This window comes from Lipophrys pholis (assembly GCF_963383615.2).
Source record: "Lipophrys pholis genome assembly, chromosome: 8".
Taxonomy (NCBI): domain Eukaryota; kingdom Metazoa; phylum Chordata; class Actinopteri; order Blenniiformes; family Blenniidae; genus Lipophrys; species Lipophrys pholis.
The window spans coordinates 4,389,233-4,415,310 of record NC_137630.1 but is presented as its reverse complement, the minus strand read 5'-3'; the positions used below and the strand labels follow the sequence as shown (position 1 = coordinate 4,415,310).

At 43.7% G+C, this 26,078-nt stretch overlaps 1 protein-coding gene across 2 annotated transcripts in view; it reads right to left on the bottom strand.

Moving 5' to 3' along the window:
• LOC308113532 (protein FAM110A) overlaps positions 1-8,094 on the bottom strand; it is a 45,753-nt gene extending 37,659 nt beyond the window's left edge. Inside the window, exons 1-2 of one of the 2 annotated variants that reach the window (XM_080469904.1) lie at positions 8,045-8,094; positions 5,051-5,122 (exon numbers count right to left, since the gene is read on the bottom strand). The gene's annotated coding sequence lies outside the window, so the exon portion shown is untranslated. Of the gene's footprint in view, positions 1-5,050; positions 5,123-5,433; positions 5,604-8,044 lie in introns of those variants that run through there. The other variant, XM_080469905.1, reaches the window with a different exon arrangement.
• Between the last annotated feature and the right edge of the window lie 17,984 nt (positions 8,095-26,078).

Genomic DNA, 26,078 nt, shown 5'->3' with positions numbered 1-26,078 from the left:
ACTAAGCAACAACACAGCTGGAATAAACCATCACCACTAAGACAAAAACTTATCCAAACCAATTATTAATCGATATTAATCTCTCAGACACTGTAGATACGGGCTAATGCTACTTGCAATGGGACAGTTGCATAGTGTGAGGAAAACTGAGCTCATGAGGTGATCTTCCTCCTGTAAACAGGAGTTCAGTGAGATAGTGACTGCTGAGATAACAGCTATGGATAATGCTACAACTAAGAGACAGAAACAGCAGCTGTGAAGCTTTTTTTTTTTTTTTTTTTATGTATGACGAATGTAACGAGAAGTGAAGAGCCAGAAAGGTTATTCCTATCTGCTTAATGAAAACAGCGGCGGCCCTGCAGTAACGCAGTAACAGCAGAAACATGTTATTCCCAACAGCAGATCAATTCATTTAAAACCCGTCTGCTTGGGACAGAGTTGCATAATGTGTGAGTGTATCTGTGCCTCTGTGTGCGGTTGTGTTGTGTACTTTGGCCAAGTGGAGCAGATTATTTTCACTGCTCTGAAAAAAAAAAAAGAAAAAAAAAATCCATGTCAAGAAAAGATGACCTGCTCATCGTATGGCAGTACAGATAAACGAGTCGCGCCAGCAGAACTGAGGCCGGAGCCAAACACAGGTCACCCTGCAGGACAGACGGACCAGGACGAAGAGTCACTCCGCGACAGCAGCCGAGCAGCGAGTGTGAAAAAACAAAGCCACATGGAGTCTGACTCAGGCTCTGATGACATGATGACTAAAGCTTATTTCTGCAGCAGGGGCAGTGTGGGAGCTCCACTGCGCCGCCTGCTAACAACTAAACTCTCCTTATGTCCAACATCACAACCAGCAATGGAAATAAACTAACACGTTCTCCGTTTGCTCTGAAAATGTGACATATCACGAGCCTCGCTTTTCTCTGCTCGTGTTTCCTTATGATGGACGTCGGTTTTATATGGAAAATGAGATATTTTCCAGATAATCACAGCTGTTACATAGACGGTCTGGGCGAGAGAGCGGAGCATCAGCAGCATCGGCTCCAGTGGTTTATTACTCCATTATGCATGCCATCACAGCTGGCTGATGTAACAGCTCCAGATTAAATGTTCCAGTCCGCTGCTGCAGTCTGGGTGGCAGCTGTGCGAGGACGTTTACCAGAGTCCTAACTGAGGGAGGATTCCCTCTTCGCCCGAGGACCAGCGGCGCTCAAAACCAAGCACTGGAAACACTGGAGAGAAAGCACGAGCAGCGCGGGGAGGAAAGTAATGCAGACTGACGGGCTTGGAGGCTGTAAACCTCAGACAAGTTGACCAAAGAAGAAAAGCTGCAGGATCTGCAACACGATGCACACACACACACACACACACACTAATGCACACACACGCACGCACACACACACACACTAACGCACACACAAGCACGCACGCACACACACGCACGCACGCACGCACGCACACACACACACACACACACACACACACACTAACGCACACATACACACTAACGCACACACGCACGCACACACACACACGCACACACACACACGCACACACACACACACTAACGCACACACACGCACAAACACACACACACGCACACAAACACACACACACACACAGGTAAGGGTACATGGTGCGTTGTAGAGTAACTAAGACAGGGAGAAAGTCCCACAATGCATCTGCAGCAGGAAAGATAAATGGTGAACCATTAACCAAGGAAGCACCGTCACCAGTTGATCCCCAGAACGAGCAGCCTCTTCATGTTTCATCAACGTGACTGTCATGCATGCTCCCGCCACTAGTCGGAGCTACAGAGCCGTCGGTTTTCTGTAGTCGACATCGCCGTTGTAACTCAACCAGCTAAGAAATGAAAACAAGAAAAACTAAGGAATCAACTCCACCGGCCCCTCGCTGGCCCCTCAGGCTCATTTAGCTTCTGCTAAGCTCTGATTCTGACTGATCCAAGATGATCATATGACTCTGCTGATCTGCTTTCACCTCACTTCATAACCTTAACGTCACTGATGTGTTGAAGTGAGTACTTGATAAATGTTAATGTCCAGACTGCTGCACTGAGCAAAGTGCTTTTTAAAATCTGACATTATTATTACACACACATTGGGACATTTCTCTGTGTTTTCCTTTGAGAACACGGTTAACCTGAACACAGTCAAACTGGATGCTTCTCAATGGGAAAGTGAAAAGTTTAAAGAGCTCCCAGTCGCCAGTTGTACCACCCAACATGTGGCAATACTGGCATAAGTTCAGAAATGTACTTTCTTCATCTACATGTCAGGGACTGTTTGTTTTTACTCAAACTTAAGGCATAAATTAGAAAACTCCCTCTCCTCTGCAGTGAAACACAACAGCTATTTGCCACTATAAAACTATACGGCTATAAAACTTTAATTGTTTCGATGTTTGTTAACAGCTGTACTGCAAATGTTAAAAAAAAATAATTCTGCCTCCTGGGTTTTATTGCTGCTTGTTCTTTGGTTATGTACAGTATGTGGCGAGAAGTTGATTTGCCTTCTTGATGTTCATGTTGGTTGTTTGTTGTCATCAAACAAACAATATGTGAACTGGGATCTTTTCCAGCAGCCAGCTGCATGACAGCAGCAAAAAGCCAAAAGATCTGAGGATGTCAAGACTTTCTATTACAGTCGATCACAGATAGAATACAATACCACGGTAATTTTCCTCTTTGCACCCGAGAGAAGTCAACAAAAGACTTATTTCACGATCCAGAGCCTGAACAGACCCGCCACATGTTCTTTTCCCCCCCGCCTGCTTTTCTCATTAGTCCACACGGGGTCACGATGTGAATCAGAACACAGATAGCCAGACAGGACTGAACCCTCCAGCTCATCTCCAGGACCCTGAACTGTTCCCAGGCCACCGGAGAGAAGTAATGTCTCCAGCAGATCCTGGGAAGAGGCCTCGTACCAGCCGGCGGTGCCTGGTACGGCGCTAACAGGAAGCACCCGGGGGGCTTTCTAATCAGAGGTCCCCACCACTTCACCCAGCTCCCATCAGGGAGGCGGATTAATGGCTCCACTTTGATTTCCTCCATTGTTTGGCCAAATTTCTCACCCTGTCAAGAAGGATCAATAAAGGAGTTCACTGTGGCCGTTTTAATCAAGCACTGACGGAAAAATCAACAAAGAAAGCAGTTTAGTTCTTCACAGCTTTTCTGGTCCAGCTTATCATAGGCTGAGTTAACAGTGAGAGTAAAGCTTGAAGGAAACACTGGGTTCAAACCTTGAAAGGACGATAAAAGTCTCCTGACAGAGAGTCTGAGGTGAATCCCACGTTATAAATGTACACAGTGGCGTCCTCGCCTTACGTCTAATTCATCTCACCCAATCTACTGAGGCTTTCTCTTTCTCTTCAACCCTCCACTAGCTCCAATGCTACGATGCTGCAATGCTAAAATGTTAAAATGCTGCAATGCTACAAAGTAGCAATGCTGTGATGCTACAGTACCATGATGCTATGATGCTACAGTGCTATGATGCTATGATGCTACAATGCTGTGATTATAGCTGCAGCACTTAGTCAACATAATTGATGATGAAAATTCTTTAACTGCATTTTGTCAACTCGTAGTTTTACTACTATTCATTTTTCATCTCCCATCTCAAACGGTTCACCTGGTTTCAAGTAATTCCCCCTCCTAATGCAATGCTACGATACTACAATAGTACAACGCTACAATGCTATGATACCACAATGCTACGATCCTACAATGCTGTGATGCTGTGAAGCTACAATAGTACAATGCTACAATGTTACAATGCTGTGATGCTACAATGCTATGATGCTACAATGGTCCAATGGTCCAATGTTACAATCCTGTGATGATACGATGCTATGCTGCTACAACGCTATGATGCTACAATGCCATGATGCTACAATGCTGTGATGCTACAAAGCTACGATGCTACAATGTTACAATGCTTTGATGCTACGATGCTACAATGCTATGCTGCTACAATGCTACGATGCTATAATGCCATGATGCTACAATGTTACAATGCTTTGATGCTTCGATGCTACAATGCTATGCTGCTACAATGTTATGATGCTACAATGTTGTGATGCTGCAATGCTACAATGCTTTGGTGCTTTGATGCTACAATGTTTTGATGCTACGATGCTACAATTTTTTGATGCTACGATGCTATGATGCTACAATGCTCCAATAATGTGATGCTATGATGCTACAATGTTACAATGTTGTGATGCTATGATGCTATGATGCTACAATGCTACGTTTTGATGCTACGATGCTCTGCAATCAGTGGACACTCAGTATGTAACATTCAGGACAGTAAAGCTGCAATTACCCCGATGCCATCTGACTGAAAGTTACAGCTAAAAGCATTTTAATTTAACCTGGTAGCAAAGTGTTTTTACAGAAAACAGCACAGAGGTTCTCAACATGTGGGGCGGGCCTCCCTGAACGCCCAGAGATTTTCAGGGCCGAGCAGCACCAAGAATAATCCGGATCAAACACTAAATCATAACAGGTACAGTCTTTCCAGAACCACATGTCAAAGTGAAAACCCTGTGTGTGTGTGTGTGTGTGTGTGTGTGTGTGTGTGTGTGTGTGTGTGTGTGTGTGTGTGTGTGTGTGTGTGTGTGTGTGTGTGTGTGTGTGTGTGTGTGTGTGTGTGTGTGTGTGTGCGTGCGTGCGTGCGCGCGCGCGCGCGCTGCACTGACATTGCCACTTAAATATCAAACATGAATTAACCTTTATACAATAACAATAATAAACAGTTTTATGTATTTTGTCACTGTATATTAGCAGGAAGGAAATACTCTGGGGTTTGATTGGACCCCACACGGTGAGATTACAGTGGAAAGTAAAAGTTAAAAGAGCTTTAAACCAATAGCGGTTTGCTATATAAAAGTAACACAACCATCACAGTTCCCTCTGCATTAAATTAGGTGTTGAGACAAATCTGCTCCAATGTTTGTGCTTCTTGGTCACAGGTGATTTCACGCTTCTCTTCCAGACGTAGTTTTATGTGTTGCAGCCTATACTCACATGCAGAAGCAGCGCTGAGGGAAGTGGTGCTCCACTGTTGGCAGAGTGGCTGAACTCCAGAGACAAAAGTTCCTAAAACACAAATACAGACACAACGATCATCATTTTGATCTTCTCATTTTAAATACAGATGAGCTGGCTTATTTATGGAAACCTAAATCATACACAACATAAAAAGTCAGACATAGAAAAAAAGTTTTTGAGCAGCGTTCAGTGTGTGTTTAGAAAAGAGAGACAGGCAGCACTCCCGATGATTTACAGGCAGTGAACGTCTCTTCAGCACGCTCCTCCCCGGGCGTTAGGACAACCTGGACTCGCCCCTGGTGGGCTGAGGACGGGCGCCTGCCTTCACTTCAAAGCCCACGAAGCTTCTTTCCATTCACCTCCGACTCACGGTCGTCCAGCCGCCGGACGATTCCGCTTCCATCCAGGCGGCGATGTGAAAACCAGGAGGACGATCTGCTCCGTGCCGCTGGGTCACAGTTTGACATCCAGTGTTTTCTTTCCACTGAGATGTGAGACGCAGCTCCAGCTTTGTCAGCAGATTGTTTGTGTCCAAGTTTCTTGGGATGAATCCCGACCCCCTCCCCCCCCTCCCCCGGTGGGGCCCATAAACTCTAACGACTGCATGTTGACGAGTTTACCGTCTTCGCCAGGCAGCAGGAAGTTACATTCCCGGCCTGGGAATGATTAAGAGTGGAAATTACAGGGCGGCCGGCTTGTTGTGTGAACATTTTTTAGCGCTGCAGGTTTTTTGGCTGAGAACAGGTCAATTACTAAATAAACTGGGATTGTTTTCCTCAATGACCCCAAAGTTTGTTTCCAACCCACAGCTGCTTATTCCAGAACGTTTTTTTCTCAGCATCTCAATGCTGTGGCAGTGTCTCATACGTTTGCAGTGATCATGCATCGCTCAGGGTTGCACAATAAAACAGTTTAATGTGCAGAACACACACCGCACCCGGCTGAATGCATGTGCGTCATACTGGTGACGTTGCGTGTTAATTACAAGCACACAATCAGTTAAATGCTGAGATTAGGTTTGGAATGAAATGATTATGAAGAAAAGAAACATCCAGTTCAGTTCTCCATCACCGACCACCAGAGAGAGAAAACCACACACACACTCACTTTCACACCAACGGACAGGTTGTTGTTGGACTGTGGGAAGAAACCAGAGTAGAATCTGCCTAAATTATAATCTGATGTTATTAAATTACCTGTCAGCTCTGGGCTCAGTCGGCTGATTCAAGGAGAAAACGGCCAAAGCCAATACAGGAAGTGACTTCGCTTTTCATCAGTCTCCACTTCCTCGTCTACCAGAGAAAAAAGGAAGCCCCCCCCCCCCCTGAAAACCAGAGTGTAATTATATCAACAAAGACCTTTAAACCACACTCACATCCTTTAATACATAAGCGTGCTTCCTCTTTTTATGGAACAGGCTTGGTCGTGATCCCACATCTTATCTGAGAATCAGCGAGTCCAGCTGAGGCCTGATTCGGTCAGGAGCTGACGTCTCGCTCACTCAAGCAGCCACCAGACCAGGGGTCGGCAGCCTTTATAACCAAAAGATGTTTCGGTGATTTTCACACCAAATGTAATCTGCCCAGAGAGACATGCAAATAATCTGCAATGAAGTAAAAAACAACAACACATCTATAAAAAAAACGCTGCATTTTTTTGCAATTTATCAATTTTACAATGTTATTTTTTGTTTGTTTTTGTAGCTAATTTCAACAATTTTTCCTCTTTTTTTCATGGATTTTTCCTACTTTAGCCATTTTCTAATAGTAAACTAATGGTACATTAGTTTTTCTGTCTTCAGCCATTCTAGTTTTTGTTTATTGTTTTGTTTTTTAACAGCTGTTTTGCCTTCAGCTTCTTCAGCCAGGAAATCAGACCATTTTATAAAAACAGTATTTATGCACAGAAATTAAAGTGTTTATTTACGTATAATTATGTGAACGCTTCATGGAGCCACTGCAGAAGGGCTGCAGAGCCACATGTGGCTCCAGAGCTGCAGGTTGCAGACCCCTCAACCCCTTTGAGATGATTTCTGCAGGAGCCGGCCCACAATCCAAACGTTACCACATCCACAAACACGGTTTGAGTCTCTGACCGCAGCCATTAAACATTCACAAAAAGGAGCTGAACCTTCCATTGATTGACCAGCAGAAGCTTTTCATTCTTGCAGATCAGAGCTGCACAATGTTCAAGAGGAATGATTCACACAGGATTATGATTCCCTTTCAACATCATGAAAAATTCAGGTTTAGCTGCATTTAGTGAAATGCAGTAGATATTATTGTTTTGACGTGTCTGGATTTTTTTCAATTTACTATTAATTTATTGTTGATTTATCAAACACTTGTCCTACAAAAAGTAGAAACACAAAAGTGCTTTGTAAGTGCACAATGTGTTACAGGTTATTACAATGGATATCATAAAAGAATGAACTGTGATAAATGCATAAGTGCATCCATGCTCTGCAAATTCACGAGGAAAGAAAAGCGTGATTAATTCACAAAAAAAGGTGAGATTTACTCATAAAACCTTTCACTGAATAAACTCCACAGACTCAGATCTGGTTTTATTGAAGTGACTTGTTCAGTCCCGACTCGTTCATTCACTTTTTCTAGCAGCATTATGGACCTTTTGTGGCTGAGTTCAATCAAAACGTGACATATTACAATCGTCTGTGTGACCTCAGTGGGTTTCTCTTTACTTGTGACTACACATCACCATTTATGAGCATTTCAAGACAAAGACATTTTAAATTATTCCTGCACTTTTTATCACCTGTCAAAAACCAAACAGTCCATCTTGGATGAATGGAGTTGAGAAATCACAAGACTTTGTTTTGTCAGGTAAAGTTTGTGGAAGAAACCAACTAAAGGTTGAAGTGTTCTGCCAGCAGATGCGTCATTCCTGCGACCATTGTTGTTGGTATTGCCCTTATTCGGGTGAGATATTAGAAATCCTACTCACCCGTACCTTTTTTATCGTGGACCAGGCAGGCTGGTGTTCCTGATATTCCTGGCAGTGGAGTCGAAGCTGCTGTTTGTGAAAAGATAATAACGGAAAGTTATATAACGGATAGTGGTGTCCACTTTCACACGAACTTTCAATGTTCGCGCGGGAGATACCATCTTTTTTTTACCCCTTCTACACCATAACTTTAAACACAACCCTTCAGAAAAGCTGTTTCACCACATACAAACTAAACGGAGTGGAGACTTTCAGTAGCTTTCTCTTTCATGTTGTGAATTTATGAGTTTATATGTTGTGTACGGTTTATTTGAGAGGGTCATGTGTGGCGCCCCTAAACTGATAATCTTCTTGGTACGGTCAGAGCTGCTCTCATTGGTCAGCAGGGGCCTTTGGATGACGCAGCGTGCCTGGTGTCATGGCAACGACGTCCTCTCGCGATAGTGACGTAATGCCGTATTCTTTAAAAGCGAGACTGCTTTTAAATTAAATCAACCGAAAACTCACTAAATATTACATTTTGAGGCAAAACATCACTGAACCATCCCTAAAGTTACTGAATATTTCACCCAGAGCCAAACATCACTAAACCAGTCCAAACAAACTGATTAATTTATTTCACTATTTTTTTCTTGCCAGCTTAGAAAGTACCACTGGTTGTTTGTTTTAAATAGAAACGTTTTTATTATTTTGGCAAAAGCCTTTATCCACAAATGTAATTTTACAAGAAAGTTATGTTTTATTGTCCTGATGATAGAAATTGAATGATTATATGTGACTTAATATGTATATAATATATATTTCTTTTGAAGTAATTCAGTTTTACCCAGGCTGGTTTTTCATCCATACTTTGTGTTTAATTTCAGAAGAGTTTTATTTATTTAAAAAAAAACAGTGACAGTGGGCATTGTTTCAGATCAACACGCTATTGCCATATTTACATGACCTAATACAATTTTAATCACACTGGAGATCTTTATGAGATGTTTCATCAGAGAATAGAAAAAAACATGTATACAAACCTCTGTTGTTATTATAGTAACACACAATAGCAGAAAAACCATGAACAAAGAACCATTATAATTGAGTATATGCACTGATATCATGAACATTTTAGATTTTTTTTTAAATTATTATCATTTCACTTCTACAAATTGAAATTTACTCTCTTCAAAAGAATTAATTATCCTGTATAACTATATATGGTCATGTTTCATATTTAGAAAGAATTTAACTATCCACGATTAGGTGTTAGGAATAAAGCTTAACTTTAAACAAATTCCATCACATTAGGAACCTTGAATGTCCCATGAAAGAGGAAGTTGACCCAGAACCATACACAGCAATGTGATTCAGCCCTTTTCACAAACCCAATAACCTCAAACAGAAGGTAACTCCACACTCAAACAGTAACCAACACAACAGAACAGGAAATGCAACATGAGAAGGCGGCCTGCTGTGGAGGAAGCGACACTGCGCGCCCATCAGCTTCGTCAGGCTTTCTGCTATTCCAGTTGGTGTTAGAAGATAGAAGGAGAGGAAGGGAGAGGACAGACAGACAGATTGTGTGGAGGGATTCAAACCCTGGTTCAGATTGGGGGGTCGAGACTCTCCACTCAATTCAGCAGACAGAGATCCACTTATAAGAGCAAACATCATTATGTTTGTGTCCTATATGCTCCCTTTTAGTGCCTCTGATTGATAAATATATCTTAAAATGTAAAAAAAAAAATAATAATAATCCATTTATTACAGAAAACTACTACTATTAATTTGAAAACATCCACATAAATAAAGAAAAGACAAGACAGAACTTTATTCATCCCCGAAGAGAAATGCAACTGTCAAGCAGTTCATCTAAACATAAAACATCAACCGGACTTCCACTCAGACAACAATAGAACATTGGAATTAATACAGACATTCAGTACAATAAGTGCAAAATAGCAGATAAAAATATCAGTTAAAATGTGAATTAAAATTAAGATTAAAATGAAAATCACCCACTGCCCGACTAGTCCAGTTGTGGAAGAGATGATACATGCGATGTGGTGTGTGTGTGTGTGTGTGTGTGTGTGTGTGTGTGTGTGTGTGTGTGTGTGTCCATTCTAGCTTTCAGTTTGCTCAGTGTGCTTCTCTCCACCACAGATCTCAGGCGACCTTCACACTGCAGGTGTTGATGCTCACTTCTCGTTTCTTGATGAGATCCCATTTCTTTCTTTGCGCGATCGTTCACACTGCATTTTGAACACAACCTCCATCAGACTGCAGCGTCGACGTCATCCAACCCCGATGTGACCCTCATGCACAGAAGAAGGCGTGACATCACAGGGTTTAAGCTGTTTAAAGAAGTAAACATGCATGTAGAGTCACTGTCACAAAATCTTACAATTTTTCCAAAGATCAATCGCGTCTCCTGTGTCCACCATGTACGTATATCAAATGTGTTTTCCTCAGATTTTGGCGGTGCCACTTCCTCCGGCACAATGACGTGGGAGTTGCATACATGCAACTTGACCGTTCGGACACCGGTCAGATTGAAAGACATCAGATGAGGTCCTCCTCAGAGCACGTGGCTCCACTTTCAGATCAGGGACCAGCAGACCTCCCAGAGTGTGAGGAGCAACCTGAGGAAAGGCATCAGCGTGTCCAGGAGCAGTTTACCAGCAACAACTCCAGAGGACTGTTGGGGGGGGATGAAGACTCATGGGCTACAATGGAAACAACACATCAACAAAATCCACCGACAACATTCATCCAGACACGCTGAACCGGTTCTTCTCTCGCTCTGACCAGCGGAGCAGCGGCTCAGGAGTCGTCCCTCAGCCCACAACACCAGAGGTCGACGCCCCCATCCAGCTGAACCAGCACCGGGTGAGGGCCACCCTGCGTCAGGTCGATGCGAGGAAAGCCACTGGTCCAGAAGACGTCTCAGAAAGGATTCTTACGGCCTGCGCAGACCTGCTAGCAGAGGTAATCACCACCATCTTTAACCTCTCGCTGCAACAGTCAAGACATCCTCATCATTCCAGTCCCCAACAAGAGCACAGTGAGCTGCCGATACCCCTCCCACTCCGTCGCTCTAACCCCCATCGTAGCAAAATGCTTCGAGAGACACTCGTCATCATTGTGAACACAGCTGTCCACACAGCCCTTACTCACCTGGACCAAAACAACACATATGGAAGGACGCCGTAGACTTGATCTCGGCCTGAGATAGTGAAACTGATCACGGGGTCTGGGCAGCTTGCTTTGTGCCTGGACCCTGGACTTCCTGACCAACAGACCCCAGAACGCCAGGATGGGAGGCTGCACATCCTCCACTCTCATCCTGAACACAGGAACACCACAGAGGTGTGTCTTCAGCCACTCCTCTACTCCCTCTTCACCTCCATCCACACCACCTCCAACACCATCGTCGAGTTTGTTGACGACACCATTGTATGACTGATAACGGACAATAGTGAGCCAGCCTAAAGGCTGGAGGTCCAGCAACACCAGCAACAGCACGATTTTTATGAATTTTTCTAAGATTGGCTCATGTTTTGAAAATCAAACAGAGGTCAATATTGAATCCACAGCAGCGAATTTGTGGTCAAATAGTTTTGAGAGCCGTGACGCAAAATCAACTTTCCTCTGGTTTGATAGAATCTGTAGAAACCAACATAGCAACAAGAATAACTTAGGCCCCGTTTACACGACAACAAAGACGAGTGTATCTGCAAAACTTTCTTCACTTTTGGGGGGTCCGTTTACACGACTCCAGCGTGCTGAGCCACTGTATCCACAAAGTTTTTAATCCGGCTACCAAGGTGGAAAGATTCTTTCACGGCCGCTAATCCCTCCTGGAGAGACTGATGGAGGCTACAGAGCCTGTTACTGCACATCTCTCCCTCCCTCCCCGTTCAAAATAGTTCCTTCTGCTCATCCACTTGTAAACAAACATGGCCGACCCCTAGTGGTTTGACTCGCGGTCAGTATTCTAGTTTTATCGTCCAGATCAGTAGTTTTATAGTTGGGACTCTCCCGTGATAGCATCCGATGCGTCATCAGTCCATACGGATGTCAGGTTCTCTCATTTTGTTCACGTTTATAGTGTATTAAAGTGTTTATACTCTGCACACATGTATCTATGGTTTTATTACAAAATCAAGCAACAGCACCCTCCCGTGGCCCAGCATACTAACTACATCGTGGTCTCTGTGTCCGCTGCTGCAGTGTAAACACACTCCTTTTTTTTAACGGATTAGGTGTTGTCATGTGAAGCGTCGTGTGAACAGGGCCTTAGTGGACCTGCAGTGTGTTTGAGAAAAAAAGAAAACTACGAATCGTAAACATAAACCGAATGAAAATGTTCATTTGTCACTAGAAAAATTATCGAAGCGAAGCTAAAGCCACAAACTATCTGAAAATATAGAAATTCCCACTGAGAAAAGCAGGGATGTCCCCATGTTGGGGGTTTTTCACAACGGAGAGAAAGTCGGCCACCACAAGATCTGATGAAACTCACGATAGCTGGATCGTCAGAGAGTTTCTACATGAGGCGGGACTCTATGTTGTGTTGGGAGTCTGCTGTGTTGATGTTGAAGAGAAACGGTGCTAAAACAGTCCCTTGTGGAGCACCAGGGCTGCTCCAGACCTTTTACACCAGTTTGTAAGATATTTGATTGCGTAACATGCATGTGGTTTGGACTGTACATAAAGTATCTGTTCACGGCATCTCAGAGGTAAACATGTTTAGTTTTAGTGTCCTAATGGGCTAAATACTTTGAGAGCTTTGTAAAAAGAAGAGCTGAAGCAGTGAACATCCTGCAACTGTTTTGGAAAATACTACTGGTATAAGCAGTTCAGTGTTCTCAGTTTCAACCCTTCACATGTTGGCCTTGTCCTCTTTTCAAGTGACTGTGGGATTTTAATCTATCGCACATCTTTGTTTTTCTGTGTTCACAACTTGTTTTCTTCACGTCGCTCGCAACGTCTCTGTGACTGTGTTGGTGCTGGATTTCAGCATGCTGGGTCTGATATGGAGGCACAACAAAACCACCGAGTGACATGAGTGGGTACACTCCCCGCAGGAGATGACGGGTCTGGTTTGTGGGGCCAGAGGAGGGACGCAGGCCAGCTAATGACAAAACAAGCTGGGGATGAGCTCATGCTTTGGCAACAAACTGCTTTAATTAACTAATTCAGGAGGACCTCAGCTCCAGGAGAGGAGCGTTTTCTCCCAGCCTGCTCCACGTGCGTGCGAGAACAGGACGCAGCGCTCACCGCACTGGTTCCCCACAAGCACAGGCAATGTTTTCTTCCCCTGAGACCACGTGGTGCCGGTCCCTCCCTCCGTCCTCCTCTTGGCTGAAAAGGAGAGGCGAAACGTCTGGTGAAATGCCGATAAGACTGTGGGAGAGCCAGAGTGTGTGTGTGTGTGTGTGTGTGTGTGTGTGTGTGTGTGTGTGTGTGTGTGTGTGTGTGTGTGTGTGTGTGTGTGTGTGTGTGTGTGTGTGTGTGTGTGTGTGTGTGTGTGTGTGTGTGTGTGTGTGTGTGTGTTTGTGTGCGCGGCACTTCAAACTGCAGCTTGTGAGGAAAGCGTGGAAACAACACTTCATGGCAGCAGGAGTTTCAGTGGACGATGTGTCGTGTCGACAGGTTTTCCACGCGGAGGTTCATGTGAACGGCAGGATTTGGTTCAAAGTATATAAAGAAGAGGCAATCTTTCAAACTGCGGCCTTTTTTTTATGAAGTTACTAACCACCAAACTATCCTGGTGCAGACTTTATCAATTAATGTATTGTTGGCATGCTCCCCTCGTATTCAACGTGTTGCTTAAACAAACACGGAGGTCACAACCTGCTGCTGGAATGAAATCACTCGTCTTCATGTTCCACAGTTATGAAACAGGACCTCACACACACACACACACACACACACACACACACACACACACACACACCCAGGTTTACATCCTGGCCTGCCGTTTCTAAAATGTTGTGATCTGAACATGAAACTTTCCAGAAACATAAATGGAAAAACAAGCGTTTCCAGTGTGTCGCCATGGAAACGGGGCCTCAGATCTCTCAGCGGTGAAGAGGCGTCGCTGCACATCCAGCAGCCAAACACGAGCAGGAACAGAAGCAATGCGGTGACAGAATCAAACACCGAGGAGAAACCTGAGGGGAAGCAGACAGAGGATTAGATCCTGAACAGGGACTGGACAGAACCGTGACAGACGTCCAGCAGGGTTTACAGACAGTGAGAGAAGAAGACATCAGGGACACAAAACAAGTCCCGAGACAATCTCAACAGAATGGAAGAGACACAAAGTCTTTTGGAGGGAAGCTATGAACTTGATAACATAACTTTTTTGTCTATTTTGTAATTTGCCTTTGTACTTGTGGCAAACAGAAGCTGCTTCTTTCTGTCTGTTTTTAGTAAGTTTGGAGTCTGGCTGACTCTTCTTTTAACTCGAGTGCCGTGAGGCTTGGTAGCTTTTTTCTCTGCTTGCATAACTCTCTTATCTCTGATTTCAGCTATGTTAGCCCCCAGGCATCAACACCCCCCCCCCCCCCCCCCCCCCCCCAACACACACACACACACACACACACACACACACACACACACACACACACACACACACACACACACATTTTCACACCTTTAAGATATCGACTGTGCACCAGTATTCAGATCAGCTTATGAAGCCGTGTTAAGTTTAAGAACTTGCCAAGAGACTCAGAATTATCTTCCTGTTGTTCCCCTTTTTATGCAACACAGTAAATATTTCCACCGCAGAGTGACAGTAATGTTCCACAGCTCAGTTAAACAGCAGGCCGCTCATTGTTTATCACCTCTGCTGCTTTATTGTGTTTTCAATAACTTCCAGTCAAGGAGGAAGAAGTGGGACTTTGACCCCCGGTCAAAGGGCCAGACTTCAGAGCAGAGGAAATCATTCAGAGGCCTCTGGAAGACATCACGTCACTGACTGCTGGGAGGCTGCTGGGACTCTGTAGGGAGGCTGCTGGGACTCTGCTGGGACTCTGTAGGGAGGCTGCCGGGACTCTGCCGGGACTCTGTAGGGAGGCTGCTGGGACTCTGCCGGGACTCTGTAGGGAGGCTGCCGGGACTCTGCCGGGACTCTGCCGGGACTCTGTAGGGAGGCTGCTGGGACTCTGCCGGGACTCTGTAGGGAGGCTGCCGGGACTCTGTAGGGAGGCTGCTGGGACTCTGCCGGGACTCTGTAGGGAGGCTGCCGGGACTCTGTAGGGAGGCTGCTGGGACTCTGCCGGGACTCTGTAGGGAGGCTGCCGGGACTCTGTAGGGAGGCTGCTGGGACTCTGCCGGGACTCTGTAGGGAGGCTGCTGCTGGGACTCTGCTGGGACTCTGTAGGGAGGCTGCCGGGACTCTGTAGGGAGGCTGCTGCTGGGACTCTGCTGGGACTCTGTAGGGAGGCTGCCGGGACTCTGTAGGGAGGCTGCTGCTGGGACTCTGTAGGGAGGCTGCTGGGACTCTGCTGGGACTCTGCTGGGACTCTGTAGGGAGGCTGCTGGGACTCTGCTGGGACTCTGTAGGGAGGCTGCTTCGACTCTGCTGGGACTCTGTAGTGAGGCTGCTGGGACTCTGCTGCTGGGACTCTGCTGGGAGGCTGCTGGGACTCTGCTGGGGGGGGGGTTTGGTCACACAGGGTGAGCGTTACAATAAAGCTCAGGTAATCCATCAGGAGAAGCTCTGACGGTACTTGTTGCCTCATTAGTCCAGTTGAATTGATGAATAAACTTCCCGCGGGCCTCATTTCCTTCAGAGAGAACTCATTTATAGTAAACTAATAAAAGCACAATCCAGATGTAAACAATACTTCCAAATGTTGTCGATTTATTCATATTTTATGTGAGAAGACTGTGAGACTGTGAGAAGTTGAGTGTGCTCAACTCAAAACTAGAAGATGTGATGGACTGCAGATGTCTCAGACGTGGTTTCAGTTCAGAACCGTTTCCCTTTTGCCCAAACTAAACAAAGACCACGTCTCATTCTGGGAAGAACTCTGCTGTATGTCGGCATCGATTGTGACTATGGCTACGACATCGGTCTGAACTAAAGACACTTTCACTGTGTGATCTCCGGGTGTAAAAGGAGGAGCTGCAGTTCTCAGTGAGGCACAAAAGTCCTGCAGCTGCAACATCCTGTGATTCTTCACTGTGGTGAGCAACTTTTCTACATGAGCAGGCTGATAAACCTCTAAGACCATCTATAGATGCTCTTCTTGAGCATCAAATCAGTCTGCTTAAAATTTCCAGATGAAATATTGAAAATACCCACAAACAAGGAAGTCAGAATAATGAATATTAATATTCCTGGTGTGGAGTCTTTCCTCATTTCTCAGAACAGTGAGGGAGGAGTTCAACATACTATCTGTCCTGAAGTCTTTCATAACTCCCACCTGGAAGTTTTTACTTGTCTGTCCTACATACGTAACTTTATTAAAGCCATGTTCAGTGCCAACATTTAACAACAGTGAGTTAGACTTCTATGTGACAATGAGGAAGGAATGGATGATAGATTAAATTAATTTGTACTCATCATTGTATTTTCTAATCAACAGCAAACACAAGAGGGAACAAATTATTATTATTATTATTATTATTATTATTATTATTATTATTATTATTATTATTATTATTATTATTATTATTATTATTATTATTATTATTACTATTATTGTTATTATTATTATTATTTAGCTCAGAGAAAGGGGGTTGTAATATCTGTTGCCAGGTGGAACCAGCAGCTGCTTGAAAGTAAAGAACAAACATGTTTAAAGTTTATACTTTTGTACTTTTACTTCCTATAACTCCTTTGGGGGAACTTTAACAATTTCTGATCCTTGAATGATTCAGAACAAAGTTTCCTTCACAAGTAATTTCCTCCCGACATCTCCGCCTGAAGGTTTGTTTAGTAAATAAATGTATGAGAATTCCAAGTTACATTGTTTTTCAAGGGACTGTTCGGCCAATGAAGTTGGTACTTTACACAGAATGTCGTGGTACTGACAGGTAATGTCAGTAAAAGTTCAAGATCAGACCAAACTTATTTGTTTAGAAATCAAAAAACAGTCACACTAACAAAACCCCACAAATGTAACATTTTGTTTTAGGTTTAAATTTGCGTCGTACAATGTGTGTTTTTTCAAGCAGTAACCAGGTGTCATCATGTGTAAAGACTTCTATAGCCGGTACTTTCAAACTTAAGGTCTGTGTTTACGTCTTATAATCCCTGTTTCATCATTGACAAAGTGAAATAATGTGAAAACCAGAACATTCTGTAAGAATCTGTGTGATGTTTATTTAAAGTCACTCGGCTGGTGAAGAAGATTTATTCACTATAAAAAGTGACTGTAAAAATGCTTTGGAAAAAAAAGAGTCATAAGAAGGATGTTTGTATATTTCGATGCAAATTTAATGGATAAATTTAAGCCGGATCTTCATCTGAACAGTGTGAATGATTTCAAAGTGTAAAATATCCGGATTCCACGTTAGTCGTGTGTTTTTGATTTATCTGTAAATTTCATTTATCTCTTGTTGTTTTTTAGCCAGGACTGACCAGGGGCTCATTCAAAGGTCATCTATTGTCAACGTAACAAGATCAGCAGGGCTAATATTACACACAATAGCAAAATATCTAATAAATAAAAACACAGCAGGACAATTGTGAGGTAGCAGATGTGAACTTTTCTCATTGTGATTGATTTTTGACTACTGAGAAAAGGTTGTTGAAAGAGTTCTGTGCAGAGTTCTGCGTGGTCCCGTCAGCCTCTCTTCTGGCACCTCGGAGCCTTTCTCATGCTTCTTGGCCATATATGTTGATTTGTGTCGTGTTTATCGGCCCTCTCCATCAGGCGCTGTTTACACGACCCGTTTCCTGCCATTCAGAGGTCGACAGGCTGCTGCTGGAGAGCGGCTCGGCCTGGGCACAGGTAGTCCATCCAGCCCCACGTCTCACTCCTCATCAACGCTTTACAGCTTCCTGCATTAAAACTATTCATGGAACTTCTTGGGAAATGGCTGTTTCAAAAATAACACACCTTATTGGAAATCGGGTTATTCCAGTTCACGATTTTTCTTTTCCTGTACTCTTGTTTATATGTCATTAATCAAATACACTCAAGTGTGTGTGTGCCCAAGATTTCTCTCCGCTCTTCTGGGAATGCCGTTTACTTCCAAGCCGAGCTCAACGGTGCGAGGAAACGCCACCAGGAGAAGCAATGAGAACGGGGCGGCGGGCCGAGTCCCGAGCTGCAGGGTAAGTCTGCTTGGCTCGTGGGGTAAAATGTGAGCTGCAGGCAGAGCGGCAGCAGACGAGGCCGCAGCGTTCTTGGGTTTTTATAATGGTAGAGTACAGCTGTGTTACCTCCACTCGCTGGAATGTGAGAAAATGGAAAAACTGACGCAAGCATATAAAAAGCCAGTCGCTAACTAAGTGCATGCAGCTCCTCGGAGAGCTCATAAATAAAAGAACAAATTTCTACACAGTTGTGGCGACGACCACTAAGGCGCTCACAGGGATCCTGTTATTTACTGGCTATAAACATTATATAATACAGCTGTAACCGTGAGGTATTTAGTGTGTAATGAAGACATCATCACAGCTGTAAATGTTTGACTGTCTTCTGTTTTTCTTCAAGTTGTGTTTTAAAGTGTCAGTTCACCCAAGAACAACAAAAGCACATCTTTTTTTACTGTCTGTGGTGTATACGGTTATCCTGATCGTTTTGGCTTTATGGGTCCAGACTTTGAAGCACAACAGGAAAACATTATAAATATGTAGTAATATGTGTAATAAACATGTAGGGTACAATTTCCACCGATGAAGTTCAGTGATTTGACTCACAATGAGCAGTAAATATAGTCGACTTGTGAGCTTTGAGTTGCTGTAATGGTCGTCTCATACAGAATTACATGCCAGAAACCATATGAAATGTTTTTTCTTTTGAATGAATCTTGTGTTTTTACCACTTTTGGGGCCATTTCAGGACATTCTGAGTGAGAAATATCAGGCAGCTCAACTTACAGTGGAAAACCTTTTTTTCTTCAAACATCATTTTTCATCGAGAAAATTCCTCAAAAAGACTTCAGTGGAAACAGTTGAGAGCGTGCTTTAACTGTCGCTTCTATTTCAATGTTTATGCACAAAAACAACGTTTCCTTAAATAAAATGTAAATAACTGAATAGCTAAAACTAAATATATCTCTAATGTCATTGTCCTAAATTCATCCGATGGAAAAATCCAATAGGAAACAATCGGCTCCACTGCACGTGTTGACTTCACTCAGTGGGGTAACAGGCCAGCAGGCGCCGTGGGGGGGTTAAAGGTCAAGGCTGACAGTTTCAGGTCAGGTGATCACAGACTGAGGACAGATGGTGATTTAGCAGCGTTTGGCAGCAGGTTCCCTCTGGGACGTCACACACTCCCTCCGGTGGTCGCTTCCACATCAATAGTTCTAACGAGAGGTGGAAAACACTTTGTTGAAGATGGAGGGAGAGTTGGTGCAAAAACGGTTGGGAACAAGACATTTAAAAAAGACATGTCTTATGTTTGCTTGCCCGCTCTTTGTGATTCATATTGGTAAGATCATTTTATTGGGTCAATGGTCTTCACTTAAGTTGCACATTTTCAACTCTTCTCCACTTATCAACACGGAGTGTTACTTAACTGGTCGACACAAACCGAGAAACATCTTTAATCTTTCAGTGCAGCCTGAACATGAGACAGTTGAATAGAATCATAAAAGACATAATAAGCAGCAAATGGGATGTAGATCGAGGAATATTTCCTTTCATGATTCAACTAACTGTTTTTCACTTCTGTACCTTTATTTTTCCAGGATGTTTTCATGCTCTCACATGAAATAAAGTAGATCTTCAGTCATGGGGTGTGTACAGAGGAGCCAAGTGCACAACCACCTCTATGAAAGAAGCTTTAACTGCTGCAAAGGAGAAAGTCTAAACTCAATGCAAACGGCAAGGTGAAAGCCGGGTTATACGGCAAAGAGCAATAAGATCAGGGACAGACTGAGAGCATGAATTCACTGGAGGCAGGACGAGATGAGACACAGAGGACAGCGATGAAGAGAGCAGAGGAGACGATGAAGACAGGCAGGGAGAAAAAACACACACCAGAAAAACATGAAGCCAGAACGATCTGTGACACCAAAGGCTTCTCAGAATGTGGAGACGCTGCTGGAACCAGGAACCTGAAGCTCCACACGCTTTACACTGATGCTGACGGTCCATTTTATTTCTCTGTGTCTTCATATTCTTCTCTTTTACAGAGAAAACCCAACAATTCCACAAGCATAGGTGATGGTGGAAAGGTGAGCTTAAACAGGAAGACACTTGCAGAACCAGACTCAGAGGGGGAGGCTTGCTCCTGCTCCAGTTGAGGGTAAGGGTTAGAAGAAGAGAAAATAATAAAACAGAGAGCAACAAGTAAACATCAGATTTTATTAATCCCACATCTGGGAGATTTTTCTCCACATTTGACCCGTTCTGGAGACGAGGATGCCGTCGGGGCGCAGGTGAGGCAAGCGGCTCAGAATGTTAGTGACATGTGAAATATGGAGAGTGAAACAGAAAGAAGCTCAGTGTCGGTCGTCCTGCAGAGCCTGGAACACTCGCTGGCCACTGCACCTCCCCGTTCCACTGCCAGTTCACATTCTGTCTCATGACCACTGTCTTTAGGAAACCTCGGAAATGTGACAAAAGTCGCCAGAGATGGTGGCTTTGCCTGCAACAAAAGGGAATTGTCATCCTTCACAACACACTTAGACATTATATACATTCAATATGTCTCATTAATCATCTAACTGGTCCACCGCTCGTTAGATATACATGCACAACCGCCTCTGCCAGCCACGTAACAAGATGGCGGCGCCTTAGGCGCGTCCCTTAACAGTCAATGTGGCGTTAACATATGTCTAATGGACCAAAATGGGAGGGACAGTACTGTAACTGCGAAAACATTATTGCCAGTGACGGTTGGAGCAAGAAGCAGAGGAGTGCTGCTTTTGGACGTACGTGTGTGTGTGTGTGTGTGTGTGTGTGTGTGTGTGTGTGTGTGTGTGTGTGTGTGTGTGTGTGTGTGTGTGTGTGTGTGTATCCACGACTGTAAGTAATGTTAATTTAACTGATAGTTACTGCATTGTAGTACAAAGTGAGTAATTAGACATGTTTTTGTTTTTTTATGTTATAGGGTATAAGGCAATAAATAGTTGATTTGTTTTCCCCTAATTATAGGATTGTTTTGATTGGTTTAAAGTAATTTGTTATACAGTTCTCTCCCAAATAGTTTGTATTGTATGTTTTATTGTAAATAAATAAGAAAGGCCTTTCTTTGCTTTTTGAGAAATAAAGAAACTGTTTTCTGGACCTAGTTCTGTTAATAGTTATAATTTTCACAGTTTTATAATAAGAAGGGTTATTGTTTCACTCCGTACTGGTAAGCCTTGGTGCTACTGACCTGTCAGCGAAGCCTACCACCAAACCTTCAAGTCTTCAATCATCTAATTCACTTATGAGAGCTGAGCTGCTACATGAGAATGGCCACACTCAGGTACGGCAAAGAAGATGAGAAATACTTTTCATTACACTGAGGACAAAGACACCAGTTAAAAGCAGTGACGTGACGCATTGCTGCTTTTCGTTTAGTACAAGGATGCAGCCTTTGTCTCTGCAAAGAAAATGACGACGTTAATTTACCAAAATGTGAAGACTGGAAAAGACAATGAGAGCAAACTTGATTGCATCTGATCTTGTCATCCATCATCAAGTCACACCTGCTGAGAGCTGAAGTGTGAGCGTGGAAGTAAATCTATAGGTAATTTACTGGAGCTACAAATGAACATCTGACGACAATGCAAATGTGTGCCAAAGGTTACCGAAAACTCATAAATAAGATCAATTTTCCCTCTTTTCTGCACCCCTGGTCCTCGTCCACACCTCCTCTGTTCAGACGACCAGCTGCTGCTCCTCACCTCCCCAGAGAGGAAGAGGAGGAGGAGGAGGAGAGGGAGAAGAGGGGCTGGCAGGATGGGGGAGGGAGGAAGCGACTAGACGCTGCAGGTCAGAGGTCACTTTTGTGCTGAGTCGTCCCCTCTGTCACCACCACCACTGTTGTTATGACACATGCTCGACCTCTGCTGTGAACTCTGGAGTCCCCACACACACATTAGTAATGTCCCCGAAGACCTGCACCACACACACTCTCACACAGATAAACACTCCGTTAACTGGCTGTGGGGGTCCAACACCCTCCCACCTGCACACGCCTGAGTTTTAACCATGGACACTGGATATGGGCTTTAATTCAGCAGCACAGTCGGGGTCGTCGCCCATGGGAGAGAAAACCTCCCCACCCTGAACACACACGGGACAAGAGAGGTCAAATCCCTCCATTCTGTCATCTTCCTCTAAACTCCCTACACCTGCAGATTTGCAAACCTTTTGACCAGTTTTTGGGGAAATAGCCACACAGTGTGACTTCTGTCTCTTCTTGTTTCTTTAGAACTCCAGTCCTACCTGGATTGTTCAGTACGGAGCGACGCACTTCCTCGTGTCTCCAGAACCCAAATTGTCTGGATGATAGAAATGATGGCAACCCAGTGTGTTGCAAAGCAAAACTCATTTGTTTTCAATACTACATGTATAGCATGTTCAACAATCCTTTTAAACTTTAAATTGGATGATAATACGTTTGTGCATTTAACGTTACAGTTTTCATTATATAGTTTATATCAGAGGTGCCCAACCACCAGACTGCGGACCGGTACCAGGCTCTGGATCATTTGACCACAAAGAGCCAGTAAAAACATTTATCTTAAAAATGCACATTTAAATTTCAGTGAGCATTTGAGTTTTATTTTGAAAAAATACATCACTTCTGTCAGCGCTTCTATTCCACGCTTGACTCCATTCACTGTTTTTGCCGCTCCTCAGAAACATTATGTTGTTTAAAACCGGTCTGTGGTGCAAAACAAAGGTGGGAGAGCTCTGGAACGCCTCTGGGCCAAACCCTGGGACCGAGTCTGGACCCCCTGACCATGAACGGTTGTCACGTGATGCACGGTGATGATCTGGACAACAAGGTTCAGGGTTACTGTCTTTGTCCCTGTGGGTAGATTTGTTTTTGCAGATTGTTATTGCATCGGCATTCCACAGCAAAGAAAACACACAGTGAACCAGACGGGCAGGTATTTGGTCGAGTGACAAGAAAAACAAGACAAGGACTGTATTTGTTACCGGTATCAAACTGTTATGAAACACATCACATACTGTGGAAAAAGGTTTTGAGATGAGTCGTACGGCACCTCGGAGCTGAAAATTTAAATCTCCAAATAATTTGCTGAAAATATAAAAAAATATAGGGTAGGGCTTAAAGATTTCTGGTTTGTTTTAAAATAAAAGTGTGGGTTTTTTATTTAAAGAGTCTTCAAAGAGTCTGAAATCAAGAATTCAAGAATCTGGGTTCTGTTAAACAGTCTGGGTCTGGATTAACGAGTCCCACTGGGGTTTAAAGAGCTAAAATAAAAAGGTTTCAGGTGTGATTTGATCTATTTTTCTATTTTTTTTATTTTACATCAACATCCAAAAGAGTCTGGGTGTCTTTAATAGAATCCAGGTGGAGTTTCAAGAGCCGACTCTACATTCAGAAAAGGAAAAGATCTCTATATAGAATTAAATATTCCCGTGACGACCGTTTCACTGAGTCTTTCCTCTTTGACCGGCTCAGCAGGTTGTCTATACACACAATATAAAGTGCTTTTGACAGTGCAAAAAGTGAATTTCATTTACTATTCGTGTTTTTTACCAAACGCCAAACCCTGTGTGGGAGGAAGAGGTAAGAAGATGAGAGGAAACCTAATATCTACTTCCAAGGATTACCAAACACATCTATTGCACGTCTCCAAACAGCAGCAGTGTAACATGAATGTCTCACTTCAGTCCTGAAACCAACACTGGATCCAGGTCATTCATAGAAACACCTTCAGAATGCTGAGGACAGTCTACAAGACGTTGAATTGTTTAAGGAGAAACAATTTCACTCAGGAGCATCAATAAGGCATAAAACAAAAAGCATATACTTTTGTCATCAATGGATAGACGGAAACTAACGTTCATCAATAGAAAAAAAAGATTCAAATCCCACATGATTATATAACTGGTTGTGATTCCATGAGACGAGAGACCTGCAGCATGAATCTGCAGCTGAGTAATGAGACTAATCTGTGGGACGTTTCATATTTAATGGACCGAGGTTGAAGTCATGTCACTCTTGTTATCTGAGCGTCAGCCTCTCCTCCCCCTCCTCCCCCTCCTCATCCTCCTCCTTCTAAATGAGCCTGATCATCATCACTACTCCTCACCCTCACTGTACTCCACTTCCCTCCGTGTTAACCGCCTCATCCCTGATAATCTAGGACAGCTGATGTGTGGCAGGATGAAACCCCCCGCGGACCCTCAGCTGTACGCTCACACAGGCACTTCGCCAAAACATGAATTATGGATGGTATGAAAATGAATTATGAAGGGAGATAATATACATCGCTGCTGCAAGAATCTGTGAGTATGAGGAAGAAGTGGGAGACGTCTTGCTGCAGAAGAATTGATTGGCTGTGATGGAGCTTGTAAGAAAACACATTCACTATGATTAGATAGGAATGATGATAATCTGAATTTCTGTTTGATCATTTGATGTTTAAGGATAAACTCAACGCTGATCACGAATCAGATGTTGTTCTGGTGATAGTGCTATCATTCCCCTCAATCTGCAATGTTAATTTATAAAGTCAAGCAAGCTGATCTGCCGCACCGAGTCAAAGCTGGAGGAGACAGGAAAGAGCTGAAGCTTTCTGTATTCAGATTCTGTCCGTCGTCGATGCTGAAATATAATTTAAAGCTGGGGCCTGTTACCTGCAGCTCTTTAAGCCTCTCTGGAGTTTTCACCAGAGTTTGTATGAATAAACATTTTTATCTGAATCTTAATGCTTTTCTATCTCTTATTTAGGTGACACATTTGACTATTAATTAAATGTGTGAGTAGTTTGTTAGATGAAATGGTGAAAGCATCAAACAGCCAAAACAACTTGAACACTTAAACACAATGGCTACTTTAGCTGTAACAGCTAAAGCAGCTATAATGATTAATCTGCTTATCTTAAACTGTTGAAAACCCTTTATTCTTCAGTTGCTTGAGTCGTTAACCTCAGTTCAGCAGATGTAAGGGCCTCAGACACTGAGAGGGCTTGTCGTATTGGTCGTACCCCTTTATTCACCTACTTCCCTTTGGCAGCTCACCTTCTCTCCGTCCTGTCTTCGTGTTAGCATCCAACTGTTTTTCTGGTTCTTACATATCGTGACTCTTGCATTCAACTTACTCTAATCTGAGATCGTTTGTGTGATATAGTGGTCCTCACTGGATGATGTTCGTCTGCACCGGGATTCAAACCCTGGACACATAGGTGGAAGTCAAGGCCATTAACTGTCAGCTGCAGTGTTTTCTCAGTGGCAGGTTAGAAAACTGTAGCAGATCAGACTCACCAAGATCTGAGATAGAAATACACTGGAAAGGCGAATGGGAAAGAGACCGCCCAACCTGTGCAACGCCATCTTAATTTCAATAAGTCTTACAACCCAGTGGCACACACAGGTCAGTACCTGTGTGTGCCACTGGGTTGTAAGGACTGTGTGCTCGAACTGTACAAGGTCAACAGGGCGCTATGGGCCTTCATAAAGAACTCTGTGAGATTGTGGAAGATGACTCTGGAAGCCAACTCTGATTGTCCAAGTTAACATCTAGTGTGACATACACCAAGGGGACGCCCTCACAACTGCTGTTCCGCATTGGCCTGAAGCCCGTCAGGCAGGTCATCACAAAGACTGACTCTGGACACCGAGTCCAAAGTTGGGCAGCAATGAGTTACGTGCTCTATATAGATAACATCAAGCTGTATCAAGAATGAGCGAGAAGTCGACTCACTGATCCACACCACCAGGTCT